Source organism: Canis lupus, chromosome 37 (genome assembly GCF_048164855.1).
Source record: "Canis lupus baileyi chromosome 37, mCanLup2.hap1, whole genome shotgun sequence".
Taxonomy (NCBI): domain Eukaryota; kingdom Metazoa; phylum Chordata; class Mammalia; order Carnivora; family Canidae; genus Canis; species Canis lupus.
The window spans coordinates 12584951-12594999 of record NC_132874.1 but is presented as its reverse complement, the minus strand read 5'-3'; the positions used below and the strand labels follow the sequence as shown (position 1 = coordinate 12594999).

The window sequence follows — 10049 nt, the reverse complement described above, 5'->3', positions numbered from 1 at the left end:
GTGGGGGCTCCTGGGACCAGCAGGAGCTGCCCCTTTTCTGCAGCCACAGGGAAAGGAATGAAGCAGGGATGCAGATGGGGTCCTGCCTCCAAGCTCACCTCCAGTCTCCACATGGCAACCGGGGTCATCTTTCCAGAGCCCTGATCTGATTACGTCACTCCCACTCCCCAGGCCAAGAACTCTCAATGGCTCCCATCACCTACAAGATAAACCCCAAACTAGGCCAATTCCTCCCCCCAGACCCCCACACTGCCATGCATTCTAAACTCCACAGCTCTGCATCCTCTGTCCCAGGGTGCTCCACTCTCCCCTCCAGGGTTCTGTGTGTTTGTGTGTTTGTGTGTGTGTGTGCGTTTCCCTCCACCTCTTTTCTTGTCACATATCTTCACATCTCAGACACTTGGCCCTTGCCTGTGATGGGCTTCCCTGGCTCCTCACAAGCTGACTTCCATCTACCTCCATCTTTACCCCTGGCACTCTTTGGGTCAACCCCATATTTTTTTAAATTGTAGTAAAACACATACAACATAAAATTAACCGCCTCAACCATTTTTATTTCATTTTTAAATAAGAATTGTATAGATTTGAGGCATACAATGGGATGATTGAATATACAGAGTGAAATGATGACTACAGTCCAGCTCCTCACATAGTTATCTTTTTTGTACGTGTGGTAAGAACACCTGAAATCTATTCTCTTAGCAAATATCCATATAATATATATATATTTATATATATTGGTATATATATACCACATCTAAGTTATCCATTCAATCATCAATGGAGGGATCCCTGGGTGGCGCAGCGGTTTGGCGCCTGCCTTTGGCCCAGGGTGCGATCCTGGAGACCCGGGATCGAATCCCACATCGGGCCCGGTGCATGGAGCCTGCTTCTCCCTCTGCCTGTGTCTCTGCCTCTCTCTCTCTCTCTGTGACTATCATAAATAAATAAAAATTAAAAAAAAATTAAAAAAAAATCATCAATGGACACTTGGATTGTTCCCACATCTTGGCTATTGCAAATAATGCTGCAGTGAACATCGGAACACAGGTATCTCTTCAAGGCACTGATTTCATATCCTTTGGGTTTATACGCAGAAGAGAGCCTGCTGGATCATATAGGGTAGTTCTATTTTTATGGAGGAACTTCCATACTGTTTTCCTGAATGGTTGCACCAATTTACATTCCCACCACGTGTAAGGGTGCCCTCTTCCCCCATGCCCTTGCCAACACTTGTTACCTTTGATCTTTTTAATAATAGCCATGTGTGTGAGATGGCATCTCCATCTTAATTATTTTTACTGTACAGTTTCACAGTGTTAAATACATTCACATTGTTGTGCAAGCACTCTCTGGAACTTTTCACTTTGCAAAATAGAAAGTCTGTATCCATCGAACAACAACTCCCCAGGTCCCTTTGCCCCAGTGCCTGGCAACCACCATTCTACCTTCTGTCTCTACGGATTTGACTTCTTCTTTTTTTAAAAGATTTTATTATTTATTCATGAGAGATACAGAGAGAGAGAGAGGCAGAGACACAGGCAGAGGAAGAAGCAGGCTCCATGCAGGGAGCCCGATGTGGGACTCGATCCCAGGACTCCAGGATCAGGCCCTGGACCAAAGGCAGGCACTAAACCACTGAGCCACCCAGGGATCCCTGGATTTGACTTCTCTGGGTATCTCCAACCCCCACTTTTGATTGTGTTGGGTTTAGCATCAAAGTCTACTACTCCAGTATGTGCAGAATATTTTTATTTTAAGCATGTTAGTCCCATTCTGGACACCGGTCCTGCTGGGGTGGCAGAAATTTCAGCACAGTCATTACTGAGCCCACCTGCTCTGGAGGGTTGGACAATGATCAGGCCCTCCTCCATCACCAGACCACTGGGGAGCCCTTCCACTCACTGCTCAGCTTTTCCTGGTCCCTGGAGTCCTCTATTGCCCCAATATATATGGATCTCCAGGGCCACTGACTCCTCTGCTTCGAGGTCTCATTTGGGGAGTTCGAGGTGAAGCTGGGATCCCCTGTGCCTCATCAGCCTCTAAAGGTCTGCTTGTGATCTTTCTACATTTCCTGGCCTCTCTGTCTCCCTCCCTTACATCATCCTTAAAGCCCTCTCTCACCCAGCCTCTGGCTCTTAGAGTCATCTCTCTCTGTCCTCCCGATGCCCTCAAAGGCCTCCCCTCTACCCCTGGGACCCCAGCATCCTTTCTTCAAAGAGCTTAGGAGTTTTACAAAAGCCTTTGACTTCAAGCAGCTTCTGTTTTCTGCCCTGGAAATATCCTGAGGCAAGGACAGGCGAAGAGCCAATCTACCTGTTGACCTGAGGGAACATAAAAATAGAACAAAATACAAAACAATCACTCAAAGTATCATTTGCCATATTTATATATTTTCAAACTTTTTTTCCTTTTTTCCTACTAGACTCAACCTACCTTCAGAACTAAATATCGTCTTCTCTTTGTATCTCTACCATCTATCTCTACAACCACAGTAGCCTCTCAGTAAGCTTGGTGAATATAGGTGAATGAATGCGTGACTTACGCTATCTCAGAATTTTTCATCCCCCAAACTTCTCTTTGCATAATACGTACACAGGTGCACCTAAGACCTGGTCTTGGGCTCAGGAAAGGGATATGTAAGTGCTATCCCACTACTGGCAATATTTATTTCCTCCTTGATTCTCCCAACTAGAAAAGGATACACAATTCAAGATTTTAAAATAATAAAAAATATGTCTCATTTCAAAATCTTGATGTGTTGGGAGAGGGATAGAGCAGAGAAGCAATAGGATGTCCTCCCTCTATGGGGCAGCCTGAACCCACCACTCCACTCAGAACTGGTTTCCCCCCATGCTGCCCCATCTGGTACTAATCTAGGAAGGGGAGCAGAACCTACTAGGTTCTTCCTAGGGAGCCAGGCTCTGGGGAAAAAGTAGTAAGAGGGAGGAGGGAGAATGAATTAATCGATAAGGGATTTCCTGTTGAACATGGAGCAAACCTGGACACAAGGGCATGAGGCCACTCCTTAGCAAATAAAGACCTGCTATTGATTACGCCCAGTTGGGAGCCTGAGAACCCATGTCTTCTGGAACCTTGGCCAACTCAGATGTAAAGAAAGCTATACGGTGGTGCCAATCTCGAGAAAAAGCTCAGCTCCAGCAGTGGGGCAGCATCCAGACGGGCTCTCTGGTCCGGCCATCTGGAATGGCTGGCTCTATTAACTGACCCCTGGTTCATCCTCTCTTATTCACTTCAAAGGATGCCCCATGAGGGAAAAGAGACAAAAGGCCGTCAAGGGGTTTGGGGGGAAGGGAGGAAACTGGCTAAATAATTAGCCCTCCAACCTTCAAAGTACTCTATAATCATTCATTAATCTACCCAACTGGGATCCGTGGGCAGATGGGCGCTCCCTAACCATCCTGACACACCCATTGCTAAATGGGGCCTGGGGCCTGAGTGACGCCTACAGGAACAGTTAGCTGGTGCACCTGAGAGGGCAGAGATTGAGACCACAGCACTTTGGATTCGAGATTTGCTGCTACTAAAAATCTCTGGGTACCCTGAAGCCAGGTGGCAAAAGCAGACCAGACTTTTGAGAAAGAATTCATCCCCAGGCTTGGGCAAATAGGACCTGTGGGCCAACAGCCAAGAGTCAAGAGGGTGATGGGTCTGAGTCGTCAAGGGGGCCACCCCCATAGGAGTGTATGAGTCCCTGCTACACGCATGTCCCGCAGGAAGGAGACTCCTCAAACCAGGAGGACCCCTGCCAGGGTCCTCCTCAGCAGCCGTAACAGCCGCTGGCACCACCTTGAGCAGAGCCCCTGAAGACAGACAGGAAATATGTCCTGGAAGACCTGTGTGCTCAAACAGCTGGGCTCCACCAGACCCACTCCATACCTCTGCTGTGGGCCCCACTGCAGGTGAATTTGGCTGTCTGGGGGCAACATTAAATGTTCCGTCCACCTTCTCACCAAGTCACCCATCTGTCACTTGCAGTATGACAAACTAAAATAAGGTTGTGGGTTACTATTTCTCCTGCACAGATGAGCTCCCACTTTCCAAATCTTTATTTCCACTGATGCTTAGAAGGGAAATGAATGGAGAGGTCGAGATGTCAGAAGGCGGAGAAACTGATTTCCCGGGATTCACAGGGTGAGGTTCATCCCAGCAAATTCACAGGAATGCCTGGGCCTCAGGCTTGCATACCCCAAACTCAATTTGAAGTTGTTTGGATTTGGGGCATCTGGGTGGCTCAGCGGTTTAGCATGTGCCTTCAGCTCAGGGCATGATCCTGGGGTCCTGGGATCGAGTCCCGCATCAGGATCCCCACAGGGAGCATGCTTCTCCCTCTGCCTGTGTCTCTGCCTCCCTCTGTGTCTCTCATGAATAAATAAATAAATAAAATCTTTAAACATAAAAAAATAAATAAAAAAGAAGTAAAGTTGTTTGGATTTAAGGATAATGGGTCATGCTAACCAAACTTATAAGAGACTGATACGTAACATCAAAATGAATTATTATTACAATTACTGTGATAGCCAAACACTTGCTGTAGGCCGGGCATTCGGCAGAGCGCTTTTCCATATGACATATTATGTTCCTTATTCCTCATGCTAATCCTAAGAGACAGAGATCCCTCTCACCTCCAGTTTTCACAAGTAGGTAGGGAACCCCCGTGAGGACATGATCTCATTCCAGGCCTCGCATCTTGTACATGGAAGAGCTGGTTTTCAAATTCACAAAGGACCTCTATGTTCACGTTCTGACCACTCCTCACTGTTGCCAAGACAAGCGTTAAGTGCCAACCAAAGAGAAACCCGTGCTACCTCGTTTTCCCTCCTGCAGGCAGGCTTTGTGGAGAGTCTGATTTTCAGAAAGTTGCTGGCAGTCAATGAAATCCGAACAGGGGAAGCACTGTGCTTTAAGATCAAGGCTTCCTTCTATTGCTATAGTCTTTCTCTGCAGTTGGACACACCTGCCAGGCCACCCCACCCTTTTTCCGGGCTCAGGGGGTCCTATCCGGGCTGCCTTTGCTGTCTGACCACTTCAGATTGCTGCCTGCTTCTGAGGACCCCGTCACCAGCACTGCCATAAACAGGCTAAAGCCTGTTATTTGCTGCTTCTCTTTGAGGAGCCTTTGTACACCGATGGCTTCCAAAATAATCTTTGCCAAAAATGAGGGAGATATTGTACCATTCCCTCACAGGAGGGTACCTAGAAGAGGCAAATTCTTAGAGATGGAAAATAGAATAGTGGTCACCAGGGGCTGGGGGGTGAGGGGAAGAGGAGTTATTGTTTGATGAATACAGAGTTTCAGTGTTGCAAAATGGAAAAGTTCTGGAGATCGTGTTCTCGGTTTCACTACATCGTGAGTATCCTTAATGCCACCGAACTGTACACTTAAAAATAAGGTCAAGATGGTAAATTTTACCTCGGGTATATTTTGGCCCAGTGAAAACATCTTTTTCTTAAATGAGAAGGAGTTTGCTCTGGCCAGCTCACCCTCTGAGAAGAGTCTCCCCAAAACTGAGAGCCTCAGGAGCCCCATTGCTGAAACACAGATGATTGGTTCCCCTCTACCCTCTGAGAGGAGCTTCCCAATTTCCAAGGGGTGGAAAGATGGGACCAGGCAGGACCCAGAGCTGAGAGAAGTGGGGGCTCTCATGGGGCTCCCAAAGCACCCCCTGTCTCTACAGGACTGGCTTGCACATCAGCGCTCTTCCCAAGGCCATAAGCCTCCATTTCCTGGGGCTCAGCCACTTAGCTAAGGAGCCACTTTCTTGGAAGCTGTCAGGGTACCCGTCTTGGCTACTTTGCGGTTCCAGAAATGTCTGCAATCTTGTTTCCATCACCACGTCTCGCTTTCAGAAAACTCAGTGTTTCCTACCCCAAATCTGCAAACAGATAAGTCACGGCTGCTTGCTCAGGGTTCTTTCCAGGGGGTGGAGAGATGAGCCTCTCTTCTATTTAAGATGTAACAATACTCCGCTTCTCAAAAGCACGCAGCTTTCCCCAAGTCGGATACACTGACAACCGGCCAGGGCCCCAGGACAATGGTCACCATCACCTATTCCAGTCCAGGAAAGACAACAGCCGCCTTCACATCCCTCCCACAGCCAGGTAGCCCACTTGCAGCCTGCAGACTCTCACCCTCCCCTGAGACTTGGGGGGTTAGGGGTGGGGAGGGGCACCCAGCTTCCCCTCTTGCAGCAGCTTTCAGATCCGCCCTCCTCAGTGGTGAAAAAGGCACCAGTGCTACCTCCCACGCACCTCCCACCCCGGTGGGCTCCAACCTCCGGCAGGTGGACAAGGACTAGGGCAGGTGGCCATGTGACTTGCCAGCAACACAAGCAACCGGTGAGGGCCATGAGGCCTGCTCGGAAAGTTAAGTGCTGGTGCCAGGCGTGCTGGAGACGTCCGCACACTGGCAGGAAGGAGGACTTGACCTCAGAAGCCTGCCCAGGACAGCATGTTCAACCCCCCCCTCCTGATCACCGCCTCCAACAGGCCGGCAGGCGCACCGCCTGCCCAGCACCAGGCCGGCCCCTCCGTCTCAGGTCTCCCGCCGCCCGCCGTCTAGAGCTTCAGAGAGTGCTGGTTTTATGACTGGAGCTGTCGGCTGGAGAGACACATTTTAAAATTCATGACCTTTCCCATCAGGGTTCAGAAACGGATCAGACTCCAAGATGAAAGCTTAGTTTATTCTTTCACTGGTCCTGTCGGCCCCCTCCCACCTCCTACCTCCTCCTCCCCTCCACCCGCCCCCACCCCCTTTCTGCGGCTTCCTCCCAGAGCTCCCCCTTTCCCATTGTCCTGCAGGATCTTTTGCATTTGTCCCAGTTTTAATCCCCCCACCTCATAAACCAAAGCAAAATGAAAATTCTCCTGTTTCCAAACGGAGCATGCATGCGGCTCGCAATGCACGCCTGACTATCAAAGGTATCTCCCTTTGTCAGGTAGGGAAGGGCCATGGAAGGTGCAGCTGGGCCACAGAGATAGAGCAGAGGTTTGAACAGAGCCCCGGGTTTCCGGGGAGGGGGGGGTCGCATTTTTCCAGGCAAGGCACTTGCCCGGGGAGGGGGCCATCCACCTGAGGCTGGGGGAGGTGGGGGCCTAGCTCGGGCCCAGCAGACAGGCTGGCAGCCACACGGCGCCGCAGACCCTGCCAAGGAAAATTAAAGAGCAATGTGTTTGCTTCCTGCCACGAGTATAAACAACAACAAAGATTCTCTGGGTGGAATTCTTGCCCGGCGATCTCAGGCGGCTGGCCGTCCTCAGCCGCCCCTTCCCTGCAGTGTTTGCCCTCTTGGGCCTTTACGGAGGCTGGCCCGGGAGGCACTGCCCAGGATCCTAATTTATCCCGGGAAACAGGAAACATAAATCTCCTCCCAGACGCGGGTGACCACACACAGGAGGCACAAGGACTTTACTGCAGCCACAAGAAGCAAATGGAAGAGAAGTGAAACCTGCGGGTGGCGGCAGCGTTGGCCTCATGACAGCACTGACGTGTCTGAGCCGCCCAGACGGAGAGAGCATGCCCACTTCTGGGGAGGAACAATAGGTAATACTCAGCTGGAACTTACCTGTGCCGGGCAACTTCTAAGCTCTTTGTATGTATCCGCTCATTTATTCCTCGTACCAAACTTAGGCAGTAGACCTGAGTAGCCCTATGCGATGGCTCCCACATATGCCATATGCCAACTCAGCTAGGTCACAGCACCCAGATTTTTGGTCAAACGCCAGTCCAGATATGGCTATGCAGGTACTTTTTAGATGAGACTAGCATTTAAATCAGCAGATGGTGAGAAAAGCAGATTACCCTTTATAATGTGGGTGGGCCTCATCCAATCAGTTGAAGGTCTAAGAGAAAAAAAAGACCGGTTCCCCCCCACACACACCCAAGTAAGGGATTTCTGCCTCCAGACTGCCTTCAAGCTCTGGCTGCAACGTGAGCTTTTGCCTGGGTGTCCAACATGTTGGCTGGCCCTGCAGACTTCCGAGCTGTCGGTCTCTACCATCACTCGAACCAATTCCTTAAAACAAATCTCTCTATTCCTATACATACGAATAGGATTATGTGTGTGAAAAAAATTAAATTAAATTAAATTAATTAATTAATTTAAAAAAAGGATTATGTGTGTGTTCATATATGTACGTGTACATGCACACACACCCTATCTGTTCTGTTTCTCTGAAAAACCCAGACAAATACACCCCACTTTACAGACAAGGAAACTGAGGCACAGAGAAATTCATTCCCTCGCCCAAAGCCTCAAGGCCAGTGAATGGTGCAGGCAGGATAGGCATGCGTGGTGCAGCCTGAATTCAGAACCTGCTTACTTACCCAGACACTCACACGCCCAGGAAGTCGTAGCCCATCAGCGGTGAGCTAACATGGGGAGGGAAGTGCGGTGGAAAATGTATTCAAGGAAAATTTAGCTGGGTCAGTGGGCACGGACAGGACAGACTTTGAAATCGATGAGATTTGTTTTCAATTTCGGCTTCAATTTGATGTCTTTGACTTCCAGTGTGTGATCTAAATCTCTCTGGGCCTCCATTCTCCCAATCTGCAAAGCACCATCAGAATTTCACAAGGTTATTGAGGGATTAAATGGGATAATTTTGCGTGCAAATAGTTATTTCCCAGTATGCAAGCGAAATCATGTTCTAAGCCTTCAGCAGCTCAACTTACCAGAGTCTTCTGTGATCTGCTCCCAAAGTTTTTCAGTTCCTCAGAGCCATTGACCTGTGTCAGGGGCAGGGAGCCCACTGGTGGAGATGACTCCCACTGTGAGGTACTACCTCCTGCAGGCACAGGCTGGGGTTCAGAGAGGGGTCAGCTCTCCCAGGCCCTCCCTGACATGCCTCCTCTGGGCTTCCCACCGGGCTGCCCAAACCTGTCAGGCTCCTCTTGCTTGTGGGGCATCTCACCCAGGGCCCAGTCCCCACTGTCCCCACCCCTAGCCACCAGCTCTGTATGGACAAAGCCTGATGGGGAGGAAAGTCTTTCTCGATGGAAATAAGCAGGTATGTTCTCCCCCAGAAAGATAAGCACGTGCCAAAGGACATGCAGGAGCAAGATACTTCACCAGTAAGAACTGTCTCCGGTCCTGCCAGGCCAAAAGGACAGGGAGCCCAGTTTAGGGGAGTTTGTTTGCATCTTGGTTGTGTTTTCATTATTGCTTCTGCTCTAGGTTGGAGATGGTCCATGTGCGAGGAGCCATACATAGTAAAATGTCTGACCTGCATCATGTCATGTGAATCTCCCACCCTCTGTCTTGTGCTATCATCGTTGTTTCCACAACATGAAGGAGAAATTTGGGATTCAAAGAAGAGAAAGGGCATGTCACTGCCTCACGAATGCTGACAGAGCCAGGATTCACACCTAGGCCCTTCTGACTCTGGAATCCTCACTCTTAACCACTTTGATAATGGGCAGGCCTATCTATTTCCAGCAAACATTAGTTATCATTTCTGGAAGGCAAGAGACATTCTATCCCAACTCTGTCTCTTGGAAGGCAAATGGCTTTGAACCAGTCACTTAGTCAAAGGAGAGAAATTGAGTAGAGTAATGGTGCCCTGATGCTCTAAACACTTCTAGTTCTAAGAATGAGTAGCCAAAGGGCCTGAACGAAGAACTTTAGACCGCATCCTTCTCAACTAGTACTTGACATTAGGGGGAATTCTTAGAAATAAAAACAAACAAAAATATTAGGGATAAGCTAGCTATCAGATTCACAAATTGGTTTTGCAAAATGTACTGTGCTCTTCGCTCTCCTTTGAATGGGAACATCTAGGTCGAGGATAAATGGCCATAATACTGCTGGGATGGGAGCAGATCTAGACTTGTGGCCAAACACATTTCCAGTTCCAAGGCTCTCGTCTGAAGTCACAGGCTTGATCATTGCTAATATTAAATCTGCCCCCACCTTCGCCCAATGAGCAACACAGAAAAACATTAGTCTCCTCTATTCCAAGATACACATGGAGAATCTCTGTTTTTAAAATGCTGGAAATAAAAATAAATTAAAATAAACCTGAAAGTA

General features: G+C 48.9%; 1 long non-coding RNA gene across 1 annotated transcript; it reads right to left on the bottom strand.

Moving 5' to 3' along the window:
• Positions 1-1632: 1632 nt before the first annotated feature.
• On the bottom strand, positions 1633-8894 carry LOC140626314 (uncharacterized). The gene is made up of 3 exons (XR_012025506.1): positions 8696-8894; positions 8348-8570; positions 1633-2324 (listed from the first exon to the last, which is right to left on the bottom strand). It is a non-coding gene; the product is annotated as an uncharacterized lncRNA (long non-coding RNA).
• Between the last annotated feature and the right edge of the window lie 1155 nt (positions 8895-10049).